Source organism: Protomyctophum parallelum (assembly GCF_964188405.1).
Source record: "Protomyctophum parallelum genome assembly, chromosome: 22".
Classification (NCBI taxonomy): Eukaryota; Metazoa; Chordata; class Actinopteri; order Myctophiformes; family Myctophidae; genus Protomyctophum; species Protomyctophum parallelum.
The window spans coordinates 68,942-77,207 of NC_139714.1; the positions used below are offsets into that span (position 1 = coordinate 68,942).

Below are 8,266 nucleotides of genomic sequence, written 5' to 3' on the forward strand. Positions count from 1 at the left end.
AAATACTGGTACCTTTAATAGTACCATTATTGAAAGGATTGAGATGTATCATGTCATTTTCAAATGGATCTAAACTCTATTTGATTCAGTGTAGCAGTGAGTGATCGATGGTGAATGCTGGTAAAACTGAACCGCAGAAGACCATGCATGGTTCATAAAGCATCCACACTGACCAATGATAAGGTTCTATGAACATGGTGATGCCCTGTAAACTGTTTATATTGTTCATCAATAGCTGTGTAAAGGCTCATACATATAGTCTGGATTTTTCGATGTTGAGGTGACCACCGAACTACATCATGACGTCACGAGCCGTGGTGAAGAGCAAACCACCGCCACCGCTCCAGCCCTTCTCTCTGTTTTTACTCACCACCGCTCAACGTTATTTCAGCTCCGATGGTCAGCTCACCACCGGAGCGGTGGTCACCTCACCACCGACAATCCAGACTATGAATAGGCCTTATGGTTATTGTGGTTCATGACTTTATAGTTAACATTCTTTACAGAGCTGAAGGCCAACACATCTGTGTAACCTAAGCAAGACACATAGGCCTACAGTATAGGACAGTGAAAGCAAATAGTGATATCAATTATTATGTAATTATAATGAGAGTTAAAAAATAAATAACTTCTGAAATTGTGGTGGGAGAAATGTAACTGTTGGGAAGTACAGAATCTCTCTGTGTATAATGTGAATGCAATGCATGTGACTCTTTGGAAGTTAAATTGGTAATGCCAGACTGTGACATTATTTGGAGTTTGAGGTTGAGTTTTTTTATTTTTATTGTATGACTATTTAATTTCAGGTCAGTGAAGAAAACTGGCTGAAGGGAAAAACAGTCCTGCAGCTTTTAGAACAAAGTCTATGGATGGCTATTTTCTTTTATGTATTGTTTCATTATAATGCTATTGTCATCACATGGCTTTGATCATGTTTGATGTTATGTTCGTAAACTAGGTGCCAAGGATATAAAATGTCACTTTTATTATGCTTACATATAATGCTGTTTTAAATCATGTGCCATTGACTTCAATTCCATGCTACAAAATGTAAGTGCTACCGATGACACCCCTCTGCAGGGACTATACTGTATGTAAATGATATTATAACTATTTATAATGCAATATATTTACTGTGCATTGTATTCTGTCCAATGAACAAATAAAATCAATATTATGGTCCCATTTGAACTCATCGAACAGTCCTAAAACTTTGCGCAGTCAGATAGAGATAAAGCATTGCAAATGACCCCGATGGCTGTCCACTTTTAAAGCGATAACTCTGGAAGTTATCCGCAGTGACATCAGAGGAGGTGATAGACCACAGGCATAAATATCGACAGTGCAACTGGTGCAATGCACCAAGGCCCAGACGCCGTGGGGGCCCATGGCCATGAAAGAAGAAAAAAAAAAAAAAAAGACGAAGGTGACAGTGAAAAGAAAGCCTGGGTATACCCAGGCTATAGTGAAAAGTTGACTCGGTCGCATGAAGAGTAACACCAAGGATTCGTCAGTGATGTCACGGGCACGGTGGTAGTGCTGTCGACCCACAGCTAGAAGGTCCTGGGTTCGATTCCCGCTCGGGACGCTGTGGGTGCTGGCGGCGTGTTTCCTCCTCTGCGTCGTCAGTGCCCATACCCGAAGGCGGGGTTGGCGAAAGGGCCTTTCTGTGTGGAGTTTGCATGTTCTCCCCGTGTCCCCTAGGGTAGGTACCCTCACAAAAAACATGCAGTAATCCTGGTCACTAAACTGCCTCCCCCTGGCCAGCCGGGGCGTCTGATGGAGGGGAAAGGAACTGGTTGGAATAACGTGTTCCTCCCACGCGCTACGTCCAACCAGGGAAACTCCTCCCTGTCAGGTGGAAAGGAGCAACTTGGACACTCAGGCATGAAGGAAGCATGAGTTCAAGTCTGTTGCTCTCCCCATGTCCCCCATATATGGGGACTAGGTTGGTGGAGGGTGTGTAGAGCCCAGGATCACATTAGATGATTGACACAGGGGTGAAAAATGGGTTACAAAATCGTGGGATAAAAAATATATTGCACCGGGGCCTATCACCATGTCGGTTCGCCTGTGTGATAGACTCAAAACGTTATACTTTAAAAGCCACCATGCAGTGTTCCCTGGTTTTTATTGTGACAGCCATGCAACGCCTTGCAACATGCAACTGCTTGCAACCGTGTTGCAAGCAGGAGTTGCAAGTGGTGTGGCTTAATTGGGGCAGTACTTCTTTGAAAAACCTAATTGGTCATAAACGTTCAGCCAAGTCAGATGCTTCGCAGCTGATTCAAAGTTCAAACCTCTATAGACTCCATAGTGGTGTACAGTACTGTATGTTCTTTACCTGAACACCCAATCACCCAATTATGTCCGTGTGAACAGGAATTAGACAAGTTTATCTTAAGTGTTCATCACAGGAGAAGATATGGCTCATATCTTGCCCTGCGTTCTCCTCTGTGAGTATATCACTATTATTGCTAGTAGCTTTGTTGTCCATTTAATTAATTTAATTAATATGTGAATATAGTTAAAATTAAGGTTTTATAAAAATCTAACTGTTGAGAGTTTCAATACATTAAAACCAAAATTGTATACTCAATTTGTGTGACAGATTAACCAAATTACCCTGCTGTGTGTGTGTGTGTGTGTGTGTGTGTGTGTGTGTGTGTGTGTGTGTGTGTGTGTGTGTGTGTGTGTGTGTGTGTGTGTGTGTGTGTGTGTGTGTGTGTGTGTGTGTGTGTGTGTGTGTGTGTGTGTGTGTGTGTGTGTGTGTGTGTGTGTGTGTGTGTGTGCGTGCGTGCGTGCATGCGTAGTGTTAGAAATGAATGGTTTTCACTTTTCACGTACAGTTTAGTGCATGCGTCAAGTGTGCGTACGTGCGTGCGCGTGCGTGTGTACATGTGCTACATGTTTGCCTGTGTGTGTATGGGCAGTGGCCACACATTGCAGCCACCCATTGCCCTAGCACCTGCCCATTTGCCTTCAAGAGGAAGTGCCCATTTTAACCACATAGTGTCGCTATTCTATAGGTTGACAAAGCTCACAAGGTGTTGCTTGAAGATCAGCTATTTTCTGTGAATGTGTAGAGGTGTAGAGGGAAATACTAGCGGACCTAAGTACAGAGACCTGGAGATATAAATAGAAGTGGTTATTGTCTATAATTAATTAAATTTATTTTACTGAACTCACAAAGCCTATAGCAGGGGTCTTCAACAGGGGGTCAGGGACCCCTGGGGTCCAGAGTTAATCTGTCCAGGGTGTTACCCACATGTTTGTGTGATAGGATATATTTTTTACTTTAACAGCTTGAATTAACCCTATGTTCACTAAGTAATTAAGTAAATATCTGTGCGTTTCTTTGCGTCATCACTTGAGCCTGATTGGATACAATTGTAATCCCAGTCCCACCCTGAAAATGTGTTCTCTGTACTGTTACTGAACAAACACTCTATAACATAAGTGCTGGTCATAATGCATTAATATGCTCAGTGGAACAGCACATTATAACTATTATAACTTAGGTGGTTATAAAGGCACATAGAGATGTACTGTAATGTCTGTGTCATAATGCATCATAACCAATGTACAACAATATCTTGTCAGTCATGAAAGGGGAGTTGCGACATGCGATTTTATTAAAACGACTGGTCAAATTTCTTCAACAACGGTCAACGGCTGCGTCATCTCATCAAAGGTATAGCCTATAGAAGGGGGTGCATATACAAACTCTGGGAACAGCATGCTCTTTAATTGAGAGGCCTACAATATAAGAGGCTAATACGACTTAACTATACCGAACCCCAGATGCGCAGCGTGTCCGTGCATTATTAGTTGTTGTTTTTTCCCCAGTTTTTTCACAAGCAGAAATAAAGCAGCCCAATTGACAGTGAAACCAAACATAACAATGAAATAATATCAATATTCACATAGTCTTTAGCCTATGTGCCTATTTAGACACTCAGGCATGAAGGAAGCATGAGTTCAAGTCTGTTGCTCTCCCCATGTCCCCCATATATGGGGACTAGGTTGGTGGAGGGTGTGTAGAGCCCAGGATCACATTAGATGATTGACACAGGGGTGAAAAATGGGTTACAAAATCGTGGGATAAAAAATATATTGCACCGGGGCCTATCACCATGTCGGTTCGCCTGTGTGATAGACTCAAAACGTTATACTTTAAAAGCCACCATGCAGTGTTCCCTGGTTTTTATTGTGACAGCCATGCAACGCCTTGCAACATGCAACTGCTTGCAACCGTGTTGCAAGCAGGAGTTGCAAGTGGTGTGGCTTAATTGGGGCAGTACTTCTTTGAAAAACCTAATTGGTCATAAACGTTCAGCCAAGTCAGATGCTTCGCAGCTGATTCAAAGTTCAAACCTCTATAGACTCCATAGTGGTGTACAGTACTGTATGTTCTTTACCTGAACACCCAATCACCCAATTATGTCTGTGTGAACAGGAATTAGACAAGTTTATCTTAAGTGTTCATCACAGGAGAAGATATGGCTCATATCTTGCCCTGCGTTCTCCTCTGTGAGTATATCACTATTATTGCTAGTAGCTTTGTTGTCCATTTAATTAATTTAATTAATATGTGAATATAGTTAAAATTAAGGTTTTATAAAAATCTAACTGTTGAGAGTTTCAATACATTAAAACCAAAATTGTATACTCAATTTGTGTGACAGATTAACCAAATTACCCTGCTGTGTGTGTGTGTGTGTGTGTGTGTGTGTGTGTGTGTGTGTGTGTGTGTGTGTGTGTGTGTGTGTGTGTGTGTGTGTGTGTGTGTGTGTGTGTGTGTGTGTGTGTGTGTGTGTGTGTGTGTGTGTGTGTGTGTGTGTGTGTGTGTGTGTGTGTGTGTGTGTGTGTGTGTGTGTGTGTGTGTGTGTGTGCGCGCGCGTGTGCGCGTGCGTGCGTGCATGCGTAGTGTTAGAAATGAATGGTTTTCACTTTTCACGTACAGTTTAGTGCATGCGTCAAGTGTGCGTACGTGCGTGCGCGTGCGTGTGTACATGTGCTACATGTTTGCCTGTGTGTGTATGGGCAGTGGCCACACATTGCAGCCACCCATTGCCCTAGCACCTGCCCATTTGCCTTCAAGAGGAAGTGCCCATTTTAACCACATAGTGTCGCTATTCTATAGGTTGACAAAGCTCACAAGGTGTTGCTTGAAGATCAGCTATTTTCTGTGAATGTGTAGAGGTGTAGAGGGAAATACTAGCGGACCTACCCAGCTAACATTGCCCCGCTAGGTACCGCCTCCCGCTGTCTATTTCATCGCCGTGCACGCCCGGTCGCGCTTGGCCATCGCGCCTCTCTCTTCACGTCAAGCGATCGCGCTCATTTACATTTTAATGCCTTGTGAATTTACAGTGATGTACAGCCCCTCCTCACGCTGACGTAAGGCTTGCCTCCCCCGCCCGACTCTCTCTCTCTCTCTCTCTCTCTCTCTCTCTCTCTCTCTCTCTCAGGCATGGATGTGCATCTATGTATAAATACATTTTTGCCTTGTTTTAGTTTTTATTCTTATGCGGTTATTGTATAAACTCATTAATAGTGACCTATTATTATTATTATTATTATTTTATTATTATTATTAATAATAATAATAATAATAATAATAATAATAATAATAATATTTAGTACAGCAGGGAGTCCAGGGACTATACTTGTATATTTGTATTAGTTTGTTATATTTGTATATTTGTTATAGTAACACGGGACGCTTTACCCGGCATGCATTGCAGCCTCAGGCTTCTCGGCTGGCTGCTTTGTTGTTGTTGTCTTGAGCAATGAGCTGCAGAAGTACTTGTAGTCGAGGACTCCACAACAAAGGCTTATATTTCGCCGTTTTTATCCGGAGAAATTCAGTTGAAAGGTCAGTGTATTTTTATATCTGATATATACTGTGTGTAGTGTAATTACACGTGATCTTTATCTGTGCACGTAACCCTAACGTTAGCTAGAGGGAATAGATTAGCTAGCTAGCAGCTAGCTAGCTAGCTAATCTATTGTTTGGACGTGGCTTAAAAACATCTATAGCTCCGTTGGACGGTGTTTTATATTATTTAATTTTACAGACAAACAAGATTCCAGCAAGATCGACCCAGACGGTGGAGGCTGGGGGAAACAAAGCAACCTCATATCAGAAGTAAGTAAAATGGTTTAGTAGCGAACAATAATAATGTATCATGATGTTCTTTTCTAACGTCTTCTTATGTTGATAAAAGTCATAATAATTATTCGAATTAAATCAGATTTGATACGTTGCTTGCTCGTAGCCTGATTTTTACACTTGGTTGCATGCTGAAAATAGCTGGTCTACAAGCTCGCAGCACATTGTGTGCTTGTAGATCTTCTGTTTTCATCAAATTGATTTTATGTACATACAATGTTTACCATTTAGTTGTTACTGATTTCAGACACAGGACTTGGATCTGTTGGGCGTACAAACGGTAAGAACATTTTCTACCACTGAATTAAGGTTGCATGCTACAATTAAGCTCTCTTGCCTCAAGTTTGCTGTTACATTTGAAATAATTTTGACTTGAATTTGATTTCATTTTACAGACAAGGTGACATGCTGTACAGAGCTGAGACATCGTTCTTTAATTTAAGGTAATTGTTCATTTTCATTTTTTACCAAGGACAGCAAATTGGCACCCAACAATGTGTAACTGTGTACATTTTAAATGACTGAGGTGTATTATGATGAGTACTGTGGCACTCTATGCCACACTATGAGCTTGTAGATCTGCTATTTTTCAACAGCTAACAGCTTTTAAAATAATGTTTAAAACCTATGAGGCGACACAGATGCGTCCTCGGGTCTAAATGGGTTAAGGCAGTGGTTCTCACAGCCATCAAAACGTTATCCCACATTTCACAGCAGTGATGGTAGGTAGGCCTATTTCAGAATGCCTGAATTTACACTTGGTTGCATGGTGAAAATAGTCGATCTACAAGCTCACGTGTTGTGAGCCCTATACAAATGCAATCCATATCAATTTTGTATTTGATTTTGTTCAAATTACAGATGAGGTCACGTGGAGGAAGTGGAGATGATGGTGATGGATGAATAAAATGGATAATAAAAATGGTAAGAACATTTTCACATTTTAGCACAGGAATAGAAATTAGAAAATGGCTGGGTTTTTACCCACAGGGCAACTGTTAAGTCATGAATCACAAGACAGAGAAATGATTAAGGTGAAAAAAATGTATTTAATTAATTCTGTGATTTCAGACGAACTTTCGCTGGAGGAAGACCTATCGACTTCAACCTCTGCTGGAAAGGCTACCACCAGTCGGGTTTCCCTGACCCTCTATACCCAGCCTGCATTGTACCGTGTGGGGGTCCCCGCAACATCCAGACCTCAAGGAACGCACCCAGCTTTCCGTGCTCGGACATACAGACACGGGGACATACACACATTGCTACGCTCAGAAACTCCTGACTCCACTCAGAAGAGAATTGGTGTTTTAAAGACTTAAGCACTTAAACTTGAGAACTGATGTCTTCTAAATCCGCACAGATGAGTTAAAACGTTTGCTGCAAAAGAATATATATTTACAGATTTGTGCCACATTTTCACGATGTTTCAAAATTAGCAAATCTACAAGCTAGTTTTCAACAGCTTACAGCTTTTTAAATAATGGTTAAAGTGGCTAAAACCAGGGCATCTTGGACTTCAGTGACGGGGACCTGGGGTCTGAGAGCCGGAGACGTTGGATAGGGTGCATCCTGGAACTTCTGCTGGCGGCCAACAGTCAGGCTTCATAAAGGAAGGAAACGGCAGCTCATCAAACGGTGGTCCGTGGCTCAAATGCTGAATAACTTTGGCATGAAAAGGGTTCAAATGTATGCTGCACGATTTCTTGCTCAAAAGGTGAATCTCGATTGTGTGTTCTGTTTATTGCTGTGTAACTGTTATTGGGCCTACATAACTAACCACACAGAAAAGACTTGTGTTTTATAGACATAAGAAATTAAACTTGAGAACTGATTCCACAAAATGTCTTCTAAATCCTCGCAGATTTGAGTTAAAACGTTCACTGGGTTTGGGCCACATTTTCACGATAAAAAAAAAAAAGCAAATCTACAAGCTTGTGAGCTTGTAAATCTGCCAACAATCTAACGGCTTTTAAAATGATGGTTAAAGTGTTTAAATGGTATGACTGTTTTCTGAAAACCCTAGGAAAATATGTTGTTCCAGGGACCGTGCTACGAGCTTGTAGGTCTATTTTGTTTTATCCTGAAAAT

The 8,266-nt window shown here is 41.5% G+C and overlaps 1 long non-coding RNA gene across 1 annotated transcript; it reads left to right on the forward strand.

Annotated features, from left to right (window-relative positions):
* The first annotated feature begins 5,778 nt into the window (after positions 1-5,778).
* LOC310853532 lies at positions 5,779-7,602 on the forward strand. The gene is made up of 6 exons (XR_014568806.1): positions 5,779-5,881; positions 6,084-6,154; positions 6,426-6,458; positions 6,574-6,621; positions 7,040-7,102; positions 7,250-7,602. It is a non-coding gene; the product is annotated as an uncharacterized lncRNA (long non-coding RNA).
* Positions 7,603-8,266: the final 664 nt, after the last annotated feature.